Source organism: Triturus cristatus, chromosome 1_1 (assembly GCF_964204655.1).
Source record: "Triturus cristatus chromosome 1_1, aTriCri1.1, whole genome shotgun sequence".
NCBI classification, from domain to species: domain Eukaryota; kingdom Metazoa; phylum Chordata; class Amphibia; order Caudata; family Salamandridae; genus Triturus; species Triturus cristatus.
In genome coordinates this window covers 734,282,262-734,309,892 of record NC_140579.1, presented here as the reverse complement: position 1 = coordinate 734,309,892, position 27,631 = coordinate 734,282,262, and positions in this window count along the sequence as shown.

Below are 27,631 nucleotides of genomic sequence, written 5' to 3'. Positions count from 1 at the left end.
GCCACACTACGGTGAGTAAAGTCCTTTATTTGTGAAATACAGGACAATCAGACCAGCTGCTCCTTTGCACAAATCTCAAGCCAAACGCGTTTCGAGCGCAACAACGCTCTTGTTCACTGGCAGAAGGGAAAGGCAGCAATCGCACCACCTGCGCAAATTTAAATGTCCCGCCTCTGTGGGCGTCTGCGCAAGGAATTATGGTAGTTGTGGTGCATGATAAATGTTACCCCCAGTGGGTTGCATGCTTCGCCCCAAAATGTTCAAAATGTTTACCCAAGTGGGCTGCGCTGAAGCTGTCCGGGTTGTCATCCTGTCCATACAACATCCACAAAGCGGACTCACCGTCCCCACAGCGTCTTTGATCATTGTCGATGAAGACCCGCCCTGATAGCAGAGGGGCTCCATCGCTGCGGGGCACGCCGCATAACACAGAAGAAAGGAAGTTGCCTCCAAGATGAAGCCACACTACGGTGAGTAAAGTCCTTTATTTGTGAAATACAGGACAACCAGACCAGCTGCTCCTTTGCACAAATCTCAAGCCAAAAGCGTTTCGAGCGCAACTACGCTCTTGTTCACTGGCAGAAAGGAAAGGCAGCAATCGCACCACCTGCGCAAATTTAAATGTCCCGCCTCTGTGGGCGTCTGCGCAAGGAATTATGGTAGTTGTGGTGCATGATAAATCTTACCCACAGTGGGTTCCATGCCTCGCCCCAAAATGTACAAAATGTTTACCCAAGTGGGCTGCGTTGAAGCTGTCCGGGTTGTCATCCTGTCCATACAACATCCACAAAGCGGACTCACCGTTCCCACAGCGTCTTTGATCATTGTCGCTGCAGGCCCGCCCTGATAGCAGTGGGGCTCCATTGCGGCGGGGCACGCCCCATAACACAGAAAAAAGGAAGTTGCCTCCAAGATGAAGCCACACTATGGTGAGTAAAGTCCTTTATTTGTCAAATACAGGACAATCAGACCAGCTGCTCCTTTGCACAAATCTCAAGCCAAACGTGTTTCGAGCGCAACAACGCTCTTGTTCACTGGCAGAAGGGAAAGGCAGCAATTGCACCACCTGCGCGAATTTAATTGTCCCGCCTCTGTGGGCGTCTGCGCAAGGAATTATGGTAGTTGTGGTGCATGATAGATGTTACCCCCAGTGGGTTGCATGCCTCGCCCCAAAATGTTCAAAATGTTTACCCAAGTGGGCTGCGCTGAAGCTGTCCGGGTTGTCATCCTGTCCATACAACATCCACAAAGAGGACTCACCGTCCCCACAGCGTCTTTGATCATTGTCGATGCAGACCCGCCCTGATAGCAGAGGGGCTCCATCGCGGCGGGGCACGCCGCATAACACAGAAAAAAGGAAGTTGCCTCCAAGATGAAGCCACACTACGGTGAGTAAAGTCCTTTATTTGTGAAATACAGGACAATCAGACCAGCTGCTCCTTTGCACAAATCTCAAGCCAAACGCGTTTCGAGCGCAACAACGCTCTTGTTCACTGGCAGAAGGGAAAGGCAGCAAATGCACCACCTGTGCGAATTTAAATGTCTCGCCTCTGTGGGCGTCTGCGCAAGGAATTATGGTAGTTATGGTGCATGATAAATGTTACCCCCAGTGGGTTGAATGCCTCGCCCCAAAATGTTCAAAATGTTTACCCAAGTGGGCTGCGCTGAAGCTGTCCGGGTTGTCATCCTGTCCATAGAACATCCACAAAGCGGACTCACCGTCCCCACAGCGTCTTTGATCATTGTCGCTGCAGGCCCGCCCTGATAGCAGTGGGCCTCCATCGCGGCGGGGCACGCCGCATACCACAGAAAAAAGGAAGTTGCCTCCAAGATGAAGCCACACTACGGTGAGTAAAGTCCTTTATTTGTGAAATACAGGACAATCAGACCAGCTGCTCCTTTGCACAAATCTCAAGCCAAACGCGTTTCGAGCGCAACAACGCTCTTGTTCACTGGCAGAAGGGAAAGGCAGCAATTGCACCACCTGCGCGAATTTAAATGTCCCGCCTCTGTGGGCGTCTGCGCAAGGAATTATGGTAGTTGTGGTGCATGATAAATGTTACCCCCAGTGGGTTGCATGCCTCGCCCCAAAATGTTCAAAATGTTTACCCAAGTGGGCTGCGCTGAAGCAGTCCGGGTTGTCATCCTGTTCATACCACATCCACAAAGCGGACTCACCGTCCCCACAGCGTCTTTGATCATTGTCGATGCAGACCCGCCCTGATAGCAGAGGGGCTCCATCGCGGCGGGGCACGCCGCATAACACAGAAAAAAGGAAGTTGCCTCCAAGATGAAGCCACACTACGGTGAGTAAAGTCCTTTATTTGTGAAATACAGGACAACCAAACCAGCTGCTCCTTTGCACAAATCTCAAGCCAAAAGCGTTTCGAGCGCAACTACGCTCTTGTTCACTGGCAGAAGGGAAAGGCAGGAATCGCACCACCTGCGCAAATTTAAATGTCCCGCCTCTATGGGCGTCTGCGCAAGTAATTATGGTAGTTGTGGTGCATGATAAATGTTACCCACAGTGGGTTCCATGCCTCGCCCCAAAATGTTCAAAATGTTTACCCAAGTGGGCTGCGTTGAAGCTGTCCGGGATGTCATCCTGTCCATACAACATCCACAAAGCGGACTCACCGTCCCCACAGCGTCTTTGATCATTGTCGCTGCAGGCCCGCCCTGATAGCAGTGGGGTTCCATTGCGGCGGGGCACGCCGCATAACACAGAAAAAAGGAAGTTGCCTCCAAGATGAAGCCACACTACGGTGAGTAAAGTCCTTTATTTGTGAAATACAGGACAATCAGACCAGCTGCTCCTTTGCACAAATCTCAAGCCAAACGCGTTTCGAGCGCAACAACGCTCTTGTTCACTAGCAGAAGGGAAAGGCAGCAATTGCACCACCTGCGCGAATTTAAATGTCCCGCCTCTGTGGGCGTCCGCGCAAGGAATTATGGTAGTTGTGGTGCATGATAAATGTTACCCCCAGTGGGTTGCATGCCTCGCCCCAAAATGTACAAAATGTTTACCCAAGTGGGCTGCGCTGAAGCAGTCCGGGTTGTCATCCTGTCCATACAACATCCACAAAGCGGACTCACCGTTCCCACAGCGTCTTTGATCATTGTCGCTGCAGGCCCGCCCTGATAGCACTGGGGCTCCATTGCGGCGGGGCACGCCCCATAACACAGAAAAAAGGAAGTTGCCTCCAAGATGAAGCCACACTATGGTGAGTAAAGTCCTTTATTTGTCAAATACAGGACAATCAGACCAGCTGCTCCTTTGCACAAATCTCAAGCCAAACGCGTTTCGAGCGCAACAACGCTCTTGTTCACTGGCAGAAGGGAAAGGCAGCAATTGCACCACCTGCGCGAATTTAATTGTCCCACCGCTGTGGGCGTCTGCGCAAGGAATTATGGTAGTTGTGGTGCATGATAGATGTTACCCCCAGTGGGTTGCATGCCTTGCCCCAAAATGTTCAAAATGTTTACCCAAGTGAGCTGCGCTGAAGCTGTCCGGGTTGTCATCCTGTCCATACAACATCCACAAAGAGGACTCACCGTCCCCACAGCGTCTTTGATCATTGTCGATGCAGACCCGCCCTGATAGCAGAGGGGCTCCATCGCGGCGGGGCACGCCGCATAACACAGAAAAAAGGAAGTTGCCTCCAAGATGAAGCCACACTACGGTGAGTAAAGTCCTTTATTTGTGAAATACAGGACAATCAGACCAGCTGCTCCTTTGCACAAATCTCAAGCCAAACGCGTTTCGAGCGCAACAACGCTCTTGTTCACTGGCAGAAGGGAAAGGCAGCAAATGCACCACCTGTACGAATTTAAATGTCCCGCCTCAGTGCGCGTCTGCGCAAGGAATTATGGTAGCTATGGTGCATGATAAATGTTACCCCCAGTGGGTTGCATGCCTCGCCCCAAAATGTTCAAAATGTTTACCCAAGTGGGCTGCGTTGAAGCTGTCCGGGATGTCATCCTGTCCATACAACATCCACAAAGCGGACTCACCGTCCACACAGCGTCTTTGATCATTGTCGCTGCAGGCCGCCCTGATAGCAGTGGGGTTCCATTGCGGCGGGGCACGCCGCATAACACAGAAAAAAGGAAGTTGCCTCCAAGATGAAGCCACACTACGGTGAGTAAAGTCCTTTATTTGTGAAATACAGGACAATCAGACCAGCTGCTCCTTTGCACAAATCTCAAGCCAAACGCGTTTCGAGCGCAACAACGCTCTTGTTCACTGGCAGAAGGGAAAGGCAGCAATCGCACCACCTGCGCGAATTTAATTGTCCCGCCTCTGTGGGCGTCTACGCAAGGAATTATGAAAGTTGTGGTGCATGATAAATGTTACCCCCAGTGGGTTGCATGCTTCGCCCCAAAATGTTCAATATGTTTACCCAAGTGGGCTGCGCTGAAGCTGTCCGGGTTGTCATCCTGTCCATACAACATCCACACAGCGGACTCACCGTCCCCACAGCGTCTTTGATCATTGTCGATGCAGACCCGCCCTGATAGCAGAGGGGCTCCATCGCGGCGGGGCACGCTGCATAACACAGAAAAAAGGAAGTTGCCTCCAAGATGAAGCCACACTACGGTGAGTAAAGTCCTTTATTTGTGAAATACAGGACAATCAGACCAGCAGCTCCTTTGCACAAATCTCAAGCCAAACGCGTTTCGAGCGCAACAACGCTCTTGTTCACTGGCAGAAGGGAAAGGCAGCAAATGCACCACCTGTGCGAATTTAAATGTCCCGCCTCTGTGGGCGTCTGCGCAAGGAATTATGGTAGTTATGGTGCATGATAAATGTTACCCCCAGTGGGTTGCATGCCTCGTCCCAAAATGTTCAAAATGTTTACCCAAGTGGTCTGCGCTGAAGCTGTCCGGGTTGTCTTCCTGTCCATAGAACATCCACAAAGCGGACTCACCGTCCCCACAGCGTCTTTGATCATTGTCGCTGCAGGCCCGCCCTGATAGCAGTGGGGCTCCATCGCGGCGAGGCACGCCGCATACCACAGAAAAAAGGAAGTTGCCTCCAAGATGAAGCCACACTACGGTGAGTAAAGTCCTTTATTTGTGAAATACAGGACAATCAGACCAGCTGCTCCTTTGCACAAATCTCAAACCAAACGCGTTTCGAGCGCAACTACGCTCTTGTTCACTGGCAGAAGGGAAAGGCAGCAATCGCACCACCTGCGCAAATTTAAATGTCCCGCCTCTGTGGGCGTCTGCGCAAGGAATTATGGTAGTTATGGTGCATGATAAATGTTACCCCCAGTGGGTTGCATGCCTCGCCCCAAAATGTTCAAAATGTTTACCCAAGTGGGCTGCGCTGAAGCTGTCCGGGTTGTCATCCTGTCCATAGAACATCCACAAAGCGGACTCACCGTCCCCACAGCGTCTTTGATCATTGTCGCTGCAGGCCCGCCCTGATAGCAGTGGGCCTCCATCGCGGCGGGGCACGCCGCATACCACAGAAAAAAGGAAGTTGCCTCCAAGATGAAGCCACACTACGGTGAGTAAAGTCCTTTATTTGTCAAATACAGGACAATCAGACCAGCTGCTCCTTTGCACAAATCTCAAGCCAAACGCGTTTCGAGCGCAACAACGCTCTTGTTCACTGGCAGAAGGGAAAGCCAGCAATTGCACCACCTGCACGAATTTAAATGTCCCGCCTCTGTGGGCGTCTGCGCAAGGAATTATGGTAGTTGTGGTGCATGATAAATGTTACCCCCAGTGGGTTGCATGCCTCGCCCCAAAATGTTCAAAATGTTTACCCAAGTGGGCTGCGCTAAAGCAGTCCGGGTTGTCATCCTGTTCATACCACATCCACAAAGCGGACTCACCGTCCCCACAGCGTCTTTAATCATTGTCGATGCAGACCCGCCCTGATAGCAGAGGGGCTCCATCGCGGCGGGGCACGCCGCATAACACAGAAAAAAGGAAGTTGCCTCCAAGATGAAGCCACACTACGGTGAGTAAAGTCCTTTATTTGTGAAATACAGGACAACCAAACCAGCTGCTCCTTTGCACAAATCTCAAGCCAAAAGCGTTTCGAGCGCAACTACGCTCTTGTTCACTGGCAGAAGGGAAAGGCAGGAATCGCACCACCTACGCAAATTTAAATGTCCCGCCTCTATGGGCGTCTGCGCAAGTAATCATGGTAGTTGTGGTGCATGATAAATGTTACCCACAGTGGGTTCCATGCCTCGCCCCAAAATGTTCAAAATGTTTACCCAAGTGGGCTGCGTTGAAGCTGTCCGGGATGTCATCCTGTCCATACAACATCCACAAAGCGGACTCATCGTCCCCACAGCGTCTTTGATCATTGTCGCTGCAGGCCCGCCCTGATAGCAGTGGGGTTCCATTGCGGCGGGGCACGCCGCATAACACAGAAAAAAGGAAGTTGCCTCCAAGATGAAGCCACACTACGGTGAGTAAAGTCCTTTATTTGTGAAATACAGGACAATCAGACCAGCTGCTCCTTTGCACAAATCTCAAGCCAAACGCGTTTCGAGCGCAACAACGCTCTTGTTCACTGGCAGAAGGGAAAGGCAGCAATTGCACCACCTGCGCGAATTTAAATGTCCCGCCTCTGTGGGCGTCTGCGCAAGGAATTATGGTAGTTGTGGTGCATGATAGATGTTACCCCCAGGGGGTTGCATGCCTTGCCCCAAAATGTTCAAAATGTTTACCCAAGTGGGCTGCGCTGAAGCTGTCCGGGTTGTCATCCTGTCCATACAACATCCACAAAGAGGACTCACCGTCCCCACAGCGTCTTTGATCATTGTCGATGCAGACCCGCCCTGATAGCAGAGGGGCTCCATCGCGGCGGGGCACGCCGCATAACACAGAAAAAAGGAAGTTGCCTCCAAGATGAAGCCACACTACGGTGAGTAAAGTCCTTTATTTGTGAAATACAGGACAATCAGACCAGCTGCTCCTTTGCACAAATCTCAAGCCAAACGCGTTTCGAGCGCAACAACGCTCTTGTTCACTGGCAGAAGGGAAAGGCAGCAAATGCACCACCTGTACGAATTTAAATGTCCCGCCTCTGTGGGCGTCTGCGCAAGGAATTATGGTAGCTATGGTGCATGATAAATGTTACCCCCAGTGGGTTGCATGCCTCGCCCCAAAATGTTCAAAATGTTTACCCAAGTGGGCTGCGTTGAAGCTTTCCGGGATGTCATCCTGTCCATACAACATCCACAAAGCGGACTCACCGTCCCCACAGCATCTTTGATCATTGTCGCTGCAGGCCGCCCTGATAGCAGTGGGGTTCCATAGCGGCGGGGCACGCCGCATAACACAGAAAAAAGGAAGTTGCCTCCAAGATGAAGCCACACTACGGTGAGTAAAGTCCTTTATTTGTGAAATACAGGACAATCAGACCAGCTGCTCCTTTGCACAAATCTCAAGCCAAACGCGTTTCGAGCGCAACAACGCTCTTGTTCACTGGCAGAAGGGAAAGGCAGCAATCGCACCACCTGCGCGAATTTAAATGTCCCGCCTCTGTGGGCGTCTGCGCAAGGAATTATGGTAGTTGTGGTGCATGATAAATGTTACCCCCAGTGGGTTGCATGCTTCGCCCCAAAATGTTCAAAATGTTTACCCAAGTGGGCTGCGTTGAAGCTGTCCGGGTTGTCATCCTGTCCATACAACATCCACGAAGCGGACTCACCGTTCCCACAGCGTCTTTGATCATTGTCGCTGCAGGCCCGCCCTGATAGCAGTGGGGCTCCATTGCGGCGGGGCACGCCCCATAACACAGAAAAAAGGAAGTTGCCTCCAAGATGAAGCCACACTATGGTGAGTAAAGTCCTTTATTTGTCAAATACAGGACAATCAGACCAGCTGCTCCTTTGCACAAATCTCAAGCCAAACGCGTTTCGAGCGCAACAACGCTCTTGTTCACTGGCAGAAGGGAAAGGCAGCAATTGCACCACCTGCGCGAATTTAATTGTCCCGCCTCTGTGGGCGTCTGCGCAAGGAATTATGGTAGTTGTGGTGCATGATAGATGTTACCCCCAGTGGGTTGCATGCCTCGCCCCAAAATGTTCAAAATGTTTACCCAAGTGGGCTGCGCTGAAGCTGTCCGGGTTGTCATCCTGTCCATAGAACATCCACAAAGCGGACTCACCGTCCCCACAGCGTCTTTGATCATTGTCGCTGCAGGCCCGCCCTGATAGCAGTGGGCCTCCATCGCGGCGGGGCACGCCGCATACCACAGAAAAAAGGAAGTTGCCTCCAAGATGAAGCCACACTACGGTGAGTAAAGTCCTTTATTTGTGAAATACAGGACAATCAGACCAGCTGCTCCTTTGCACAAATCTCAAGCCAAACGCGTTTCGAGCGCAACAACGCTCTTGTTCACTGGCAGAAGGGAAAGGCAGCAATTGCACCACCTGCGCGAATTTAAATGTCCCGCCTCTGTGGGCGTCTGCGCAAGGAATTATGGTAGTTGTGGTGCATGATAAATGTTACCCCCAGTGGGTTGCATGCCTCGCCCCAAAATGTTCAAAATGTTTACCCAAGTGGGCTGCGCTGAAGCAGTCCGGGTTGTCATCCTGTCCATACCACATCCACAAAGCGGACTCACCGTCCCCACAGCGTCTTTGATCATTGTCGATGCAGACCCGCCCTGATAGCAGAGGGGCTCCATCGCGGCGGGGCACGCCGCATAACACAGAAAAAAGGAAGTTGCCTCCAAGATGAAGCCACACTACGGTGAGTAAAGTCCTTTATTTGTGAAATACAGGACAACCAAACCAGCTGCTCCTTTGCACAAATCTCAAGCCAAAAGCGTTTCGAGCGCAACTACGCTCTTGTTCACTGGCAGAAGGGAAAGGCAGGAATCGCACCACCTGCGCAAATTTAAATGTCCCGCCTCTATGGGCGTCTGCGCAAGTAATTATGGTAGTTGTGGTGCATGATAAATGTTACCCACAGTGGGTTCCATGCCTCGCCCCAAAATGTTCAAAATGTTTACCCAAGTGGGCTGCGTTGAAGCTGTCCGGGATGTCATCCTGTCCATACAACATCCACAAAGCGGACTCACCGTCCCCACAGCTTCTTTGATCATTGTCGCTGCAGGCCCGCCCTGATAGCAGTGGGGTTCCAATGCGGCGGGGCACGCCGCATAACACAGAAAAAAGGAAGTTGCCTCCAAGATGAAGCCACACTACGGTGAGTAAAGTCCTTTATTTGTGAAATACAGGACAATCAGACCAGCTGCTCCTTTGCACAAATCTCAAGCCAAACGCGTTTCGAGCGCAACAACGCTCTTGTTCACTGGCAGAAGGGAAAGGCAGCAATTGCACCACCTGCGCGAATGTAATTGTCCCGCCTCTGTGGGCGTCTGCGCAAGGAATTATGGTAGTTGTGGTGCATGATAGATGTTACCCCCAGTGGGTTGCATGCCTCGCCCCAAAATGTTCAAAATGTTTACCCAAGTGGGCTGCACTGAAGCTGTCCGGGTTGTCATCCTGTCCATACAACATCCACAAAGAGGACTCACCGTCCCCACAGCGTCTTTGATCATTGTCGATGCAGACCCGCCCTGATAGCAGAGGGGCTCCATCGCGGCGGGGCACGCCGCATAACACAGAAAAAAGGAAGTTGCCTCCAAGATGAAGCCACACTACGGTGAGTAAAGTCCTTTATTTGTGAAATACAGGACAATCAGACCAGCTGCACCTTTGCACAAATCTCAAGCCAAACGCGTTTCGAGCGCAACAACGCTCTTGTTCACTGGCAGAAGGGAAAGGCAGCAAATGCACCACCTGTGCGAATTTAAATGTCCCGCCTCTGTGGGCGTCTGCGCAAGGAATTATGGTAGCTATGGTGCACGATAAATGTTACCCCCAGTGGGTTGCATGCCTCGCCCCAAAATGTTCAAAATGTTTACCCAAGTGGGCTGCGCTGAAGCTGTCCGGGTTGTCATCCTGTCCATACAACATCCACAAAGCGGACTCACCGTCCCCACAGCGTCTTTGATCATTGTCGCTGCAGGCCCGCCCTGATAGCAGTGGGGCTCCATTGCGGCGGGGCACGCCCCATAACACAGAAAAAAGGAAGTTGCCTCCAAGATGAAGCCACACTATGGTGAGTTAAGTCCTTTATTTGTCAAATACAGGACAATCAGACCAGCTGCTCCTTTGCACAAATCTCAAGCCAAACGCGTTTCGAGCGCAACAACGCTCTTGTTCACTGGCAGAAGGGAAAGGCAGCAATTGCACCACCTGGGCGAATTTAATTGTCCCGCCTCTGTGGGCGTCTGCGCAAGGAATTATGGTAGTTGTGGTGCATGATAGATGTTACCCCCAGTGGGTTGCATGCCTCGCCCCAAAATGTTCAAAATGTTTACCCAAGTGGGCTGCGCTGAAGCTGTCCGGGTTGTCATCCTGTCCATACAACATCCACAAAGAGGACTCACCGTCCCCACAGCGTCTTTGATCATTGTCGATCTAGACCCGCCCTGATAGCAGAGGGGCTCCATCGCGGCGGGGCACGCCGCATAACACAGAAAAAAGAAAGTTGCCTCCAAGATGAAGCCACACTACGGTGAGTAAAGTCCTTTATTTGTGAAATACAGGACAATCAGACCAGCTGCTCCTTTGCACAAATCTCAAGCCAAACGCGTTTCGAGCGCAACAACGCTCTTGTTCACTGGCAGAAGGGAAAGGCAGCAAATGCACCACCTGTGCGAATTTAAATGTCCCGCCTCTGTGGGCGTCTGCGCAAGGAATTATGGTAGTTATGGTGCATGATAAATGTTACCCCCAGTGGGTTGCATGCCTCGCCCCAAAATGTTCAAAATGTTTACCCAAGTGGGCTGCGCTGAAGCTGTCCGGGTTGTCATCCTGTCCATAGAACATCCACAAAGCGGACTCACCGTCCCCACAGCGTCTTTGATCATTGTCGCTGCAGGCCCGCCCTGATAGCAGTGGGCCTCCATCGCGGCGGGGCACGCCGCATACCACAAAAAAAAGGAAGTTGCCTCCAAGATGAAGCCACACTACGGTGAGTAAAGTCCTTTATTTGTGAAATACAGGACAATCAGACCAGCTGCTCCTTTGCACAAATCTCAAGCCAAACGCGTTTCGAGCGCAACAACGCTCTTGTTCACTGGCAGAAGGGAAAGGCAGCAATTGCACCACCTGCGCGAATTTAAATGTCCCGCCTCTGTGGGCGTCTGCGCAAGGAATTATGGTAGTTGTGGTGCATGATAAATGTTACCCCCAGTGGGTTGCATGCCTCGCCCCAAAATGTACAAAATGTTTACCCAAGTGGGCTGCGCTGAAGCAGTCCGGGTTGTCATCCTGTCCATACAACATCCACAAAGCGGACTCACCGTTCCCACAGCGTCTTTGATCATTGTCGCTGCAGGCCCGCCCTGATAGCAGTGGGGCTCCATTGCGGCGGGGCACGCCCCATAACACAGAAAAAAGGAAGTTGCCTCCAAGATGAAGCCACACTATGGTGAGTAAAGTCCTTTATTTGTCAAATACAGGACAATCAGACCAGCTGCTCCTTTGCACAAATCTCAAGCCAAACGCGTTTCGAGCGCAACAACGCTCTTGTTCACTGGCAGAAGGGAAAGGCAGCAATTGCACCACCTGCGCGAATTTAATTGTCCCACCTCTGTGGGCGTCTGCGCAAGGAATTATGGTAGTTGTGGTGCATGATAGATGTTACCCCCAGTGGGTTGCATGCCTCGCCCCAAAATGTTCAAAATGTTTACCCAAGTGGGCTGCCCTGAAGCTGTCCGGGTTGTCATCCTGTCCATACAACATCCACAAAGAGGACTCACCGTCCCCACAGCGTCTTTGATCATTGTCGATGCAGACCCGCCCTGATAGCAGAGGGGCTCCATCGCGGCGGGGCACGCCGCATAACACAGAAAAAAGGAAGTTGCCTCCAAGATGAAGCCACACTACGGTGAGTAAAGTCCTTTATTTGTGAAATACAGGACAATCAGACCAGCTGCACCTTTGCACAAATCTCAAGCCAAACGCGTTTCGAGCGCAACAACGCTCTTGTTCACTGGCAGAAGGGAAAGGCAGCAAATGCACCACCTGTGCGAATTTAAATGTCCCGCCTCTGTGGGCGTCTGCGCAAGGAATTATGGTAGCTATGGTGCACGATAAATGTTACCCCCAGTGGGTTGCATGCCTCGCCCCAAAATGTTCAAAATGTTTACCCAAGTGGGCTGCGTTGAAGCTGTCCGGGATGTCATCCTGTCCATACAACATCCACAAAGCGGACTCACCGTCCCCACAGCGTCTTTGATCATTGTCGCTGCAAGCCGCCCTGATAGCAGTGGGGTTCCATTGCGGCGGGGCACGCCGCATAACACAGAAAAAAGGAAGTTGCCTCCAAGATGAAGCCACACTACGGTGAGTAAAGTCCTTTATTTGTGAAATACAGGACAATCAGACCAGCTGCTCCTTTGCACAAATCTCAAGCCAAACGCGTTTCGAGCGCAACAACGCTCTTGTTCACTGGCAGAAGGGAAAGGCAGCAATCGCACCACCTGCGCGAATTTAAATGTCCCGCCTCTGTGGGCGTCTGCGCAAGGAATTATGGTAGCTATGGTGCACGATAAATGTTACCCCCAGTGGGTTGCATGCCTCGCCCCAAAATGTTCAAAATGTTTACCCAAGTGGGCTGCGTTGAAGCTGTCCGGGATGTCATCCTGTCCATACAACATCCACAAAGCGGACTCACCGTCCCCACAGCGTCTTTGATCATTGTCGCTGCAGGCCGCCCTGATAGCAGTGGGGTTCCATTGCGGCGGGGCACGCCGCATAACACAGAAAAAAGGAAGTTGCCTCCAAGATGAAGCCACACTACGGTGAGTAAAGTCCTTTATTTGTGAAATACAGGACAATCAGACCAGCTGCTCCTTTGCACAAATCTCAAGCCAAACGCGTTTCGAGCGCAACAACGCTCTTGTTCACTGGCAGAAGGGAAAGGCAGCAATCGCACCACCTGCGCGAATTTAAATGTCCCGCCTCTGTGGGCGTCTGCGCAAGGAATTATGGTAGTTGTGGTGCATGATAAATGTTACCCCCAGTGGGTTGCATGCTTCGCCCCAAAATGTTCAAAATGTTTACCCAAGTGGGCTGCGCTGAAGCTGTCCGGGTTGTCATCCTGTCCATACAACATCCACAAAGCGGACTCACCGTCCCCACAGCGTCTTTGATCATTGTCGATGAAGACCCGCCCTGATAGCAGAGGGGCTCCATCGCTGCGGGGCACGCCGCATAACACAGAAGAAAGGAAGTTGCCTCCAAGATGAAGCCACACTACGGTGAGTAAAGTCCTTTATTTGTGAAATACAGGACAACCAGACCAGCTGCTCCTTTGCACAAATCTCAAGCCAAAAGCGTTTCGAGCGCAACTACGCTCTTGTTCACTGGCAGAAAGGAAAGGCAGCAATCGCACCACCTGCGCAAATTTAACTGTCCCGCCTCTGTGGGCGACTGCGCAAGGAATTATGGTAGTTGTGGTGCATGATAAATCTTACCCACAGTGGGTTCCATGCCTCGCCCCAAAATGTACAAAATGTTTACCCAAGTGGGCTGCGTTGAAGCTGTCCGGGTTGTCATCATGTCCATACAACATCCACAAAGAGGACTCACCGTCCCCACAGCGTCTTTGATCATTGTCGATCTAGACCCGCCCTGATAGCAGAGGGGCTCCATCGCGGCGAGGCACGCCGCATAACACAGAAAAAAGGAAGTTGCCTCCAAGATGAAGCCACACTACGGTGAGTAAAGTCCTTTATTTGTGAAATACAGGACAATCAGACCAGCTGCTCCTTTGCACAAATCTCAAGCCAAACGCGTTTCGAGCGCAACAACGCTCTTGTTCACTGGCAGAAGGGAAAGGCAGCAAATGCACCACCTGTGCGTATTTAAATGTCCCGCCTCTGTGGGCGTCTGCGCAAGGAATTATGGTAGTTATGGTGCATGATAAATGTTACCCCCAGTGGGTTGCATGCCTCGCCCCAAAATGTTCAAAATGTTTACCCAAGTGGGCTGCGCTGAAGCTGTCCGGGTTGTCATCCTGTCCATAGAACATCCACAAAGCAGACTCACCGTCCCCACAGCGTCTTTGATCATTGTCGCTGCAGGCCCGCCCTGATAGCAGTGGGCCTCCATCGCGGCGGGGCACGCCGCATACCACAAAAAAAAGGAAGTTGCCTCCAAGATGAAGCCACACTACGGTGAGTAAAGTCCTTTATTTGTGAAATACAGGACAATCAGACCAGCTGCTCCTTTGCACAAATCTCAAGCCAAACGCGTTTCGAGCGCAACAACGCTCTTGTTCACTGGCAGAAGGGAAAGGCAGCAATTGCACCACCTGCGCGAATTTAAATGTCCCGCCTCTGTGGGCGTCTGCGCAAGGAATTATGGTAGTTGTGGTGCATGATAAATGTTACCCCCAGTGGGTTGCATGCCTCGCCCCAAAATGTACAAAATGTTTACCCAAGTGGGCTGCGCTGAAGCAGTCCGGGTTGTCATCCTGTCCATACAACATCCACAAAGCGGACTCACCGTTCCCACAGCGTCTTTGATCATTGTCGCTGCAGGCCCGCCCTGATAGCAGTGGGGCTCCATTGCGGCGGGGCACGCCCCATAACACAGAAAAAAGGAAGTTGCCTCCAAGATGAAGCCACACTATGGTGAGTAAAGTCCTTTATTTGTCAAATACAGGACAATCAGACCAGCTGCTCCTTTGCACAAATCTCAAGCCAAACGCGTTTCGAGCGCAACAACGCTCTTGTTCACTGGCAGAAGGGAAAGGCAGCAATTGCACCACCTGCGCGAATTTAATTGTCCCACCTCTGTGGGCGTCTGCGCAAGGAATTATGGTAGTTGTGGTGCATGATAGATGTTACCCCCAGTGGGTTGCATGCCTCGCCCCAAAATGTTCAAAATGTTTACCCAAGTGGGCTGCCCTGAAGCTGTCCGGGTTGTCATCCTGTCCATACAACATCCACAAAGAGGACTCACCGTCCCCACAGCGTCTTTGATCATTGTCGATGCAGACCCGCCCTGATAGCAGAGGGGCTCCATCGCGGCGGGGCACGCCGCATAACACAGAAAAAAGGAAGTTGCCTCCAAGATGAAGCCACACTACGGTGAGTAAAGTCCTTTATTTGTGAAATACAGGACAATCAGACCAGCTGCACCTTTGCACAAATCTCAAGCCAAACGCGTTTCGAGCGCAACAACGCTCTTGTTCACTGGCAGAAGGGAAAGGCAGCAAATGCACCACCTGTGCGAATTTAAATGTCCCGCCTCTGTGGGCGTCTGCGCAAGGAATTATGGTAGCTATGGTGCACGATAAATGTTACCCCCAGTGGGTTGCATGCCTCGCCCCAAAATGTTCAAAATGTTTACCCAAGTGGGCTGCGTTGAAGCTGTCCGGGATGTCATCCTGTCCATACAACATCCACAAAGCGGACTCACCGTTCCCACAGCGTCTTTGATCATTGTCGCTGCAGGCCGCCCTGATAGCAGTGGGGTTCCATTGCGGCGGGGCACGCCGCATAACACAGAAAAAAGGAAGTTGCCTCCAAGATGAAGCCACACTACGGTGAGTAAAGTCCTTTATTTGTGAAATACAGGACAATCAGACCAGCTGCTCCTTTGCACAAATCTCAAGCCAAACGCGTTTCGAGCGCAACAACGCTCTTGTTCACTGGCAGAAGGGAAAGGCAGCAATCGCACCACCTGCGCAAATTTAAATGTCCCGCCTCTGTGGGCGTCTGCGCAAGGAATTATGGTAGTTGTGGTGCATGATAAATGTTACCCCCAGTGGGTTGCATGCTTCGCCCCAAAATGTTCAAAATGTTTACCCAAGTGGGCTGCGCTGAAGCTGTCCGGGTTGTCATCCTGTCCATACAACATCCACAAAGCGGACTCACCGTCCCCACAGCGTCTTTGATCATTGTCGATGAAGACCCGCCCTGATAGCAGAGGGGCTCCATCGCTGCGGGGCACGCCGCATAACACAGAAGAAAGGAAGTTGCCTCCAAGATGAAGCCACACTACGGTGAGTAAAGTCCTTTATTTGTGAAATACAGGACAACCAGACCAGCTGCTCCTTTGCACAAATCTCAAGCCAAAAGCGTTTCGAGCGCAACTACGCTCTTGTTCACTGGCAGAAAGGAAAGGCAGCAATCGCACCACCTGCGCAAATTTAAATGTCCCGCCTCTGTGGGCGTCTGCGCAAGGAATTATGGTAGTTGTGGTGCATGATAAATCTTACCCACAGTGGGTTCCATGCCTCGCCCCAAAATGTACAAAATGTTTACCCAAGTGGGCTGCGTTGAAGCTGTCCGGGTTGTCATCCTGTCCATACAACATCCACAAAGCGGACTCACCGTTCCCACAGCGTCTTTGATCATTGTCGCTGCAGGCCCGCCCTGATAGCAGTGGGGCTCCATTGCGGCGGGGCACGCCCCATAACACAGAAAAAAGGAAGTTGCCTCCAAGATGACGCCACACTATGGTGAGTAAAGTCCTTTATTTGTCAAATACAGGACAATCAGACCAGCTGCTCCTTTGCACAAATCTCAAGCCAAACGTGTTTCGAGCGCAACAACGCTCTTGTTCACTGGCAGAAGGGAAAGGCAGCAATTGCACCACCTGCGCGAATTTAATTGTCCCGCCTCTGTGGGCGTCTGCGCAAGGAATTATGGTAGTTGTGGTGCATGATAGATGTTACCCCCAGTGGGTTGCATGCCTCGCCCCAAAATGTTCAAAATGTTTACCCAAGTGGGCTGCGCTGAAGCTGTCCGGGTTGTCATCCTGTCCATACAACATCCACAAAGAGGACTCACCGTCCCCACAGCGTCTTTGATCATTGTCGATGCAGACCCGCCCTGATAGCAGAGGGGCTCCATCGCGGCGGGGCACGCCGCATAACACAGAAAAAAGGAAGTTGCCTCTAAGATGAAGCCACACTACGGTGAGTAAAGTCCTTTATTTGTGAAATACAGGACAATCAGACCAGCTGCTCCTTTGCACAAATCTCAAGCCAAACGCGTTTCGAGCGCAACAACGCTCTTGTTCACTGGCAGAAGGGAAAGGCAGCAAATGCACCACCTGTGCGAATTTAAATGTCTCGCCTCTGTGGGCGTCTGCGCAAGGAATTATGGTAGTTATGGTGCATGATAAATGTTACCCCCAGTGGGTTGCATGCCTCGCCCCAAAATGTTCAAAATGTTTACCCAAGTGGGCTGCGCTGAAGCTGTCCGGGTTGTCATCCTGTCCATAGAACATCCACAAAGCGGACTCACCGTCCCCACAGCGTCTTTGATCATTGTCGCTGCAGGCCCGCCCTGATAGCAGTGGGCCTCCATCGCGGCGGGGCACGCCGCATACCACAGAAAAAAGGAAGTTGCCTCCAAGATGAAGCCACACTACGGTGAGTAAAGTCCTTTATTTGTGAAATACAGGACAATCAGACCAGCTGCTCCTTTGCACAAATCTCAAGCCAAACGCGTTTCGAGCGCAACAACGCTCTTGTTCACTGGCAGAAGGGAAAGGCAGCAATTGCACCACCTGCGCGAATTTAAATGTCCCGCCTCTGTGGGCGTCTGCGCAAGGAATTATGGTAGTTGTGGTGCATGATAAATGTTACCCCCAGTGGGTTGCATGCCTCGCCCCAAAATGTTCAAAATGTTTACCCAAGTGGGCTGCGCTGAAGCAGTCCGGGTTGTCATCCTGTTCATACCACATCCACAAAGCGGACTCACCGTCCCCACAGCGTCTTTGATCATTGTCGATGCAGACCCGCCCTGATAGCAGAGGGGCTCCATCGCGGCGGGGCACGCCGCATAACACAGAAAAAAGGAAGTTGCCTCCAAGATGAAGCCACACTACGGTGAGTAAAGTCCTTTATTTGTGAAATACAGGACAACCAAACCAGCTGCTCCTTTGCACAAATCTCAAGCCAAAAGCGTTTCGAGCGCAACTACGCTCTTGTTCACTGGCAGAAGGGAAAGGCAGGAATCGCACCACCTGCGCAAATTTAAATGTCCCGCCTCTATGGGCGTCTGCGCAAGTAATTATGGTAGTTGTGGTGCATGATAAATGTTACCCACAGTGGGTTCCATGCCTCGCCCCAAAATGTTCAAAATGTTTACCCAAGTGGGCTGCGTTGAAGCTGTCCGGGATGTCATCCTGTCCATACAACATCCACAAAGCGGACTCACCGTCCCCACAGCGTCTTTGATCATTGTCGCTGCAGGCCCGCCCTGATAGCAGTGGGGTTCCATTGCGGCGGGGCACGCCGCATAACACAGAAAAAAGGAAGTTGCCTCCAAGATGAAGCCACACTACGGTGAGTAAAGTCCTTTATTTGTGAAATACAGGACAATCAGACCAGCTGCTCCTTTGCACAAATCTCAAGCCAAACGCGTTTCGAGCGCAACAACGCTCTTGTTCACTGGCAGAAGGGAAAGGCAGCAATTGCACCACCTGCGCGAATTTAAATGTCCCGCCTCTGTGGGCGTCTGCGCAAGGAATTATGGTAGTTGTGGTGCATGATAAATGTTACCCCCAGTGGGTTGCATGCCTCGCCCCAAAATGTACAAAATGTTTACCCAAGTGGGCTGCGCTGAAGCAGTCCAGGTTGTCATCCTGTCCATACAACATCCACAAAGCGGACTCACCGTTCCCACAGCGTCTTTGATCATTGTCGCTGCAGGCCCGCCCTGATAGCACTGGGGCTCCATTGCGGCGGGGCACGCCCCATAACACAGAAAAAAGGAAGTTGCCTCCAAGATGAAGCCACACTATGGTGAGTAAAGTCCTTTATTTGTCAAATACAGGACAATCAGACCAGCTGCTCCTTTGCACAAATCTCAAGCCAAACGCGTTTCGAGCGCAACAACGCTCTTGTTCACTGGCAGAAGGGAAAGGCAGCAATTGCACCACCTGCGCGAATTTAATTGTCCCACCGCTGTGGGCGTCTGCGCAAGGAATTATGGTAGTTGTGGTGCATGATAGATGTTACCCCCAGTGGGTTGCATGCCTTGCCCCAAAATGTTCAAAATGTTTACCCAAGTGGGCTGCGCTGAAGCTGTCCGGGTTGTCATCCTGTCCATACAACATCCACAAAGAGGACTCACCGTCCCCACAGCGTCTTTGATCATTGTCGATGCAGACCCGCCCTGATAGCAGAGGGGCTCCATCGCGGCGGGGCACGCCGCATAACACAGAAAAAAGGAAGTTGCCTCCAAGATGAAGCCACACTACGGTGAGTAAAGTCCTTTATTTGTGAAATACAGGACAATCAGACCAGCTGCTCCTTTGCACAAATCTCAAGCCAAACGCGTTTCGAGCGCAACAACGCTCTTGTTCACTGGCAGAAGGGAAAGGCAGCAAATGCACCACCTGTACGAATTTAAATGTCCCGCCTCTGTGCGCGTCTGCGCAAGGAATTATGGTAGCTATGGTGCATGATAAATGTTACCCCCAGTGGGTTGCATGCCTCGCCCCAAAATGTTCAAAATGTTTACCCAAGTGGGCTGCGTTGAAGCTGTCCAGGATGTCATCCTGTCCATACAACATCCACAAAGCGGACTCACCGTCCCCACAGCGTCTTTGATCATTGTCGCTGCAGGCCGCCCTGATAGCAGTGGGGTTCCATTGCGGCGGGGCACGCCGCATAACACAGAAAAAAGGAAGTTGCCTCCAAGATGAAGCCACACTACGGTGAGTAAAGTCCTTTATTTGTGAAATACAGGACAATCAGACCAGCTGCTCCTTTGCACAAATCTCAAGCCAAACGCGTTTCGAGCGCAACAACGCTCTTGTTCACTGGCAGAAGGGAAAGGCAGCAATTGCACCACCTGCGCGAATTTAAATGTCCCGCCTCTGTGGGCGTCTGCGCAAGGAATTATGGTAGTTGTGGTGCATGATAAATGTTACCCCCAGTGGGTTGCATGCCTCGCCCCAAAATGTACAAAATGTTTACCCAAGTGGGCTGCGCTGAAGCAGTCCGGGTTGTCATCCTGTCCATACAACATCCACAAAGCGGACTCACCGTTCCCACAGCGTCTTTGATCATTGTCGCTGCAGGCCCGCCCTGATAGCAGTGGGGCTCCATTGCGGCGGGGCACGCCCCATAACACAGAAAAAAGGAAGTTGCCTCCAAGATGAAGCCACACTATGGTGAGTAAAGTCCTTTATTTGTCAAATACAGGACAATCAGACCAGCTGCTCCTTTGCACAAATCTCAAGCCAAACGCGTTTCGAGCGCAACAACGCTCTTGTTCACTGGCAGAAGGGAAAGGCAGCAATTGCACCACCTGCGCGAATTTAATTGTCCCACCTCTGTGGGCGTCTGCGCAAGGAATTATGGTAGTTGTGGTGCATGATAGATGTTACCCCCAGTGGGTTGCATGCCTCGCCCCAAAATGTTCAAAATGTTTACCCAAGTGGGCTGCCCTGAAGCTGTCCGGGTTGTCATCCTGTCCATACAACATCCACAAAGAGGACTCACCGTCCCCACAGCGTCTTTGATCATTGTCGATGCAGACCCGCCCTGATAGCAGAGGGGCTCCATCGCGGCGGGGCACGCCGCATAACACAGAAAAAAGGAAGTTGCCTCCAAGATGAAGCCACACTACGGTGAGTAAAGTCCTTTATTTGTGAAATACAGGACAATCAGACCAGCTGCACCTTTGCACAAATCTCAAGCCAAACGCGTTTCGAGCGCAACAACGCTCTTGTTCACTGGCAGAAGGGAAAGGCAGCAAATGCACCACCTGTGCGAATTTAAATGTCCCGCCTCTGTGGGCGTCTGCGCAAGGAATTATGGTAGCTATGGTGCACGATAAATGTTACCCCCAGTGGGTTGCATGCCTCGCCCCAAAATGTTCAAAATGTTTACCCAAGTGGGCTGCGTTGAAGCTGTCCGGGATGTCATCCTGTCCATACAACATCCACAAAGCGGACTCACCGTTCCCACAGCGTCTTTGATCATTGTCGCTGCAGGCCGCCCTGATAGCAGTGGGGTTCCATTGCGGCGGGGCACGCCGCATAACACAGAAAAAAGGAAGTTGCCTCCAAGATGAAGCCACACTACGGTGAGTAAAGTCCTTTATTTGTGAAATACAGGACAATCAGACCAGCTGCTCCTTTGCACAAATCTCAAGCCAAACGCGTTTCGAGCGCAACAACGCTCTTGTTCACTGGCAGAAGGGAAAGGCAGCAATCGCACCACCTGCGCAAATTTAAATGTCCCGCCTCTGTGGGCGTCTGCGCAAGGAATTATGGTAGTTGTGGTGCATGATAAATGTTACCCCCAGTGGGTTGCATGCTTCGCCCCAAAATGTTCAAAATGTTTACCCAAGTGGGCTGCGCTGAAGCTGTCCGGGTTGTCATCCTGTCCATACAACATCCACAAAGCGGACTCACCGTCCCCACAGCGTCTTTGATCATTGTCGATGAAGACCCGCCCTGATAGCAGAGGGGCTCCATCGCTGCGGGGCACGCCGCATAACACAGAAGAAAGGAAGTTGCCTCCAAGATGAAGCCACACTACGGTGAGTAAAGTCCTTTATTTGTGAAATACAGGACAACCAGACCAGCTGCTCCTTTGCACAAATCTCAAGCCAAAAGCGTTTCGAGCGCAACTACGCTCTTGTTCACTGGCAGAAAGGAAAGGCAGCAATCGCACCACCTGCGCAAATTTAAATGTCCCGCCTCTGTGGGCGTCTGCGCAAGGAATTATGGTAGTTGTGGTGCATGATAAATCTTACCCACAGTGGGTTCCATGCCTCGCCCCAAAATGTACAAAATGTTTACCCAAGTGGGCTGCGTTGAAGCTGTCCGGGTTGTCATCCTGTCCATACAACATCCACAAAGCGGACTCACCGTTCCCACAGCGTCTTTGATCATTGTCGCTGCAGGCCCGCCCTGATAGCAGTGGGGCTCCATTGCGGCGGGGCACGCCCCATAACACAGAAAAAAGGAAGTTGCCTCCAAGATGAAGCCACACTATGGTGAGTAAAGTCCTTTATTTGTCAAATACAGGACAATCAGACCAGCTGCTCCTTTGCACAAATCTCAAGCCAAACGTGTTTCGAGCGCAACAACGCTCTTGTTCACTGGCAGAAGGGAAAGGCAGCAATTGCACCACCTGCGCGAATTTAATTGTCCCGCCTCTGTGGGCGTCTGCGCAAGGAATTATGGTAGTTGTGGTGCATGATAGATGTTACCCCCAGTGGGTTGCATGCCTCGCCCCAAAATGTTCAAAATGTTTACCCAAGTGGGCTGCGCTGAAGCTGTCCGGGTTGTCATCCTGTCCATACAACATCCACAAAGAGGACTCACCGTCCCCACAGCGTCTTTGATCATTGTCGATGCAGACCCGCCTCTGATAGCAGAGGGGCTCCATCGCGGCGGGGCACGCCGCATAACACAGAAAAAAGGAAGTTGCCTCTAAGATGAAGCCACACTACGGTGAGTAAAGTCCTTTATTTGTGAAATACAGGACAATCAGACCAGCTGCTCCTTTGCACAAATCTCAAGCCAAACGCGTTTCGAGCGCAACAACGCTCTTGTTCACTGGCAGAAGGGAAAGGCAGCAAATGCACCACCTGTGCGAATTTAAATGTCTCGCCTCTGTGGGCGTCTGCGCAAGGAATTATGGTAGTTATGGTGCATGATAAATGTTACCCCCAGTGGGTTGCATGCCTCGCCCCAAAATGTTCAAAATGTTTACCCAAGTGGGCTGCGCTGAAGCTGTCCGGGTTGTCATCCTGTCCATAGAACATCCACAAAGCGGACTCACCGTCCCCACAGCGTCTTTGATCATTGTCGCTGCAGGCCCGCCCTGATAGCAGTGGGCCTCCATCGCGGCGGGGCACGCCGCATACCACAGAAAAAAGGAAGTTGCCTCCAAGATGAAGCCACACTACGGTGAGTAAAGTCCTTTATTTGTGAAATACAGGACAATCAGACCAGCTGCTCCTTTGCACAAATCTCAAGCCAAACGCGTTTCGAGCGCAACAACGCTCTTGTTCACTGGCAGAAGGGAAAGGCAGCAATTGCACCACCTGCGCGAATTTAAATGTCCCGCCTCTGTGGGCGTCTGCGCAAGGAATTATGGTAGTTGTGGTGCATGATAAATGTTACCCCCAGTGGGTTGCATGCCTCGCCCCAAAATGTTCAAAATGTTTACCCAAGTGGGCTGCGCTGAAGCAGTCCGGGTTGTCATCCTGTTCATACCACATCCACAAAGCGGACTCACCGTCCCCACAGCGTCTTTGATCATTGTCGATGCAGACCCGCCCTGATAGCAGAGGGGCTCCATCGCGGCGGGGCACGCCGCATAACACAGAAAAAAGGAAGTTGCCTCCAAGATGAAGCCACACTACGGTGAGTAAAGTCCTTTATTTGTGAAATACAGGACAACCAAACCAGCTGCTCCTTTGCACAAATCTCAAGCCAAAAGCGTTTCGAGCGCAACTACGCTCTTGTTCACTGGCAGAAGGGAAAGGCAGGAATCGCACCACCTGCGCAAATTTAAATGTCCCGCCTCTATGGGCGTCTGCGCAAGTAATTATGGTAGTTGTGGTGCATGATAAATGTTACCCACAGTGGGTTCCATGCCTCGCCCCAAAATGTTCAAAATGTTTACCCAAGTGGGCTGCGTTGAAGCTGTCCGGGATGTCATCCTGTCCATACAACATCCACAAAGCGGACTCACCGTCCCCACAGCGTCTTTGATCATTGTCGCTGCAGGCCCGCCCTGATAGCAGTGGGGTTCCATTGCGGCGGGGCACGCCGCATAACACAGAAAAAAGGAAGTTGCCTCCAAGATGAAGCCACACTACGGTGAGTAAAGTCCTTTATTTGTGAAATACAGGACAATCAGACCAGCTGCTCCTTTGCACAAATCTCAAGCCAAACGCGTTTCGAGCGCAACAACGCTCTTGTTCACTGGCAGAAGGGAAAGGCAGCAATTGCACCACCTGCGCGAATTTAAATGTCCCGCCTCTGTGGGCGTCTGCGCAAGGAATTATGGTAGTTGTGGTGCATGATAAATGTTACCCCCAGTGGGTTGCATGCCTCGCCCCAAAATGTACAAAATGTTTACCCAAGTGGGCTGCGCTGAAGCAGTCCAGGTTGTTATCCTGTCCATACAACATCCACAAAGCGGACTCACCGTTCCCACAGCGTCTTTGATCATTGTCGCTGCAGGCCCGCCCTGATAGCAGTGGGGTTCCATTGCGGCGGGGCACGCCGCATAACACAGAAAAAAGGAAGTTGCCTCCAAGATGAAGCCACACTACGGTGAGTAAAGTCCTTTATTTGTGAAATACAGGACAATCAGACCAGCTGCTCCTTTGCACAAATCTCAAGCCAAACGCGTTTCGAGCGCAACAACGCTCTTGTTCACTGGCAGAAGGGAAAGGCAGCAATCGCACCACCTGCGCGAATTTAATTGTCCCGCCTCTGTGGGCGTCTACGCAAGGAATTATGAAAGTTGTGGTGCATGATAAATGTTACCCCCAGTGGGTTGCATGCTTCGCCCCAAAATGTTCAAAATGTTTACCCAAGTGGGCTGCGCTGAAGCTGTCCGGGTTGTCATCCTGTCCATACAACATCCACACAGCGGACTCACCGTCCCCACAGCGTCTTTGATCATTGTCGATGCAGACCCGCCCTGATAGCAGAGGGGCTCCATCGCGGCGGGGCACGCCGCATAACACAGAAAAAAGGAAGTTGCCTCCAAGATGAAGCCACACTACGGTGAGTAAAGTCCTTTATTTGTGAAATACAGGACAATCAGACCAGCAGCTCCTTTGCACAAATCTCAAGCCAAACGCGTTTCGAGCGCAACAACGCTCTTGTTCACTGGCAGAAGGGAAAGGCAGCAAATGCACCACCTGTGCGAATTTAAATGTCCCGCCTCTGTGGGCGTCTGCGCAAGGAATTATGGTAGTTATGGTGCATGATAAATGTTACCCCCAGTGGGTTGCATGCCTCGTCCCAAAATGTTCAAAATGTTTACCCAAGTGGTCTGCGCTGAAGCTGTCCGGGTTGTCTTCCTATCCATAGAACATCCACAAAGCGGACTCACCGTCCCCACAGCGTCTTTGATCATTGTCGCTGCAGGCCCGCCCTGATAGCAGTGGGGCTCCATCGCGGCGAGGCACGCCGCATACCACAGAAAAAAGGAAGTTGCCTCCAAGATGAAGCCACACTACGGTGAGTAAAGTCCTTTATTTGTGAAATACAGGACAATCAGACCAGCTGCTCCTTTGCACAAATCTCAAACCAAACGCGTTTCGAGCGCAACTACGCTCTTGTTCACTGGCAGAAGGGAAAGGCAGCAATCGCACCACCTGCGCAAATTTAAATGTCCCGCCTCTGTGGGCGTCTGCGCAAGGAATTATGGTAGTTATGGTGCATGATAAATGTTACCCCCAGTGGGTTGCATGCCTCGCCCCAAAATGTTCAAAATGTTTACCCAAGTGGGCTGCGCTGAAGCTGTCCGGGTTGTCATCCTGTCCATAGAACATCCACAAAGCGGACTCACCGTCCCCACAGCGTCTTTGATCATTGTCGCTGCAGGCCCGCCCTGATAGCAGTGGGCCTCCATCGCGGCGGGGCACGCCGCATACCACAGAAAAAAGGAAGTTGCCTCCAAGATGAAGCCACACTACGGTGAGTAAAGTCCTTTATTTGTCAAATACAGGACAATCAGACCAGCTGCTCCTTTGCACAAATCTCAAGCCAAACGCGTTTCGAGCGCAACAACGCTCTTGTTCACTGGCAGAAGGGAAAGGCAGCAAATGCACCACCTGTGCGAATTTAAATGTCCCGCCTCTGTGGGCGTCTGCGCAAGGAATTATGGTAGTTATGGTGCATGATAAATGTTACCCCCAGTGGGTTGCATGCCTCGTCCCAAAATGTTCAAAATGTTTACCCAAGTGGTCTGCGCTGAAGCTGTCCGGGTTGTCTTCCTGTCCATAGAACATCCACAAAGCGGACTCACCGTCCCCACAGCGTCTTTGATCATTGTCGCTGCAGGCCCGCCCTGATAGCAGTGGGGCTCCATCGCGGCGAGGCACGCCGCATACCACAGAAAAAAGGAAGTTGCCTCCAAGACGAAGCCACACTACGGTGAGTAAAGTCCTTTATTTGTGAAATACAGGACAATCAGACCAGCTGCTCCTTTGCACAAATCTCAAACCAAACGCGTTTCGAGCGCAACTACGCTCTTGTTCACTGGCAGAAGGGAAAGGCAGCAATCGCACCACCTGCGCAAATTTAAATGTCCCGCCTCTGTAGGCGTCTGCGCAAGGAATTATGGTAGTTATGGTGCATGATAAATGTTACCCCCAGTGGGTTGCATGCCTCGCCCCAAAATGTTCAAAATGTTTACCCAAGTGGGCTGCGCTGAAGCTGTCCGGGTTGTCATCCTGTCCATAGAACATCCACAAAGCGGACTCACCGTCCCCACAGCGTCTTTGATCATTGTCGATGAAGACCCGCCCTGATAGCAGAGGGGCTCCATCGCTGCGGGGCACGCCGCATAACACAGAAGAAAGGAAGTTGCCTCCAAGATGAAGCCACACTACGGTGAGTAAAGTCCTTTATTTGTGAAATACAGGACAACCAGACCAGCTGCTCCTTTGCACAAATCTCAAGCCAAAAGCGTTTCGAGCGCAACTACGCTCTTGTTCACTGGCAGAAAGGAAAGGCAGCAATCGCACCACCTGCGCAAATTTAAATGTCCCGCCTCTGTGGGCGTCTGCGCAAGGAATTATGGTAGTTGTGGTGCATGATAAATCTTACCCACAGTGGGTTCCATGCCTCGCCCCAAAATGTACAAAATGTTTACCCAAGTGGGCTGCGTTGAAGCTGTCCGGGTTGTCATCCTGTCCATACAACATCCACAAAGCGGACTCACCGTTCCCACAGCGTCTTTGATCATTGTCGCTGCAGGCCCGCCCTGATAGCAGTGGGGCTCCATTGCGGCGGGGCACGCCCCATAACACAGAAAAAAGGAAGTTGCCTCCAAGATGAAGCCACACTATGGTGAGTAAAGTCCTTTATTTGTCAAATACAGGACAATCAGACCAGCTGCTCCTTTGCACAAATCTCAAGCCAAACGCGTTTCGAGCGCAACAACGCTCTTGTTCACTGGCAGAAGGGAAAGGCAGCAATTGCACCACCTGCGCGAATTTAATTGTCCCGCCTCTGTGGGCGTCTGCGCAAGGAATTATGGTAGTTGTGGTGCATGATAGATGTTACCCCCAGTGGGCTGCATGCCTCGCCCCAAAATGTTCAAAATGTTTACCCAAGTGGGCTGCGCTGAAGCTGTCCGGGTTGTCATCCTGTCCATACAACATCCACAAAGAGGACTCACCGTCCCCACAGCGTCTTTGATCATTGTCGATGCAGACCCGCCCTGATAGCAGAGGGGCTCCATCGCGGCGGGGCACGCCGCATAACACAGAAAAAAGGAAGTTGCCTCCAAGATGAAGCCACACTACGGTGAGTAAAGTCCTTTATTTGTGAAATACAGGACAATCAGACCAGCTGCTCCTTTGCACAAATCTCAAGCCAAACGCGTTTCGAGC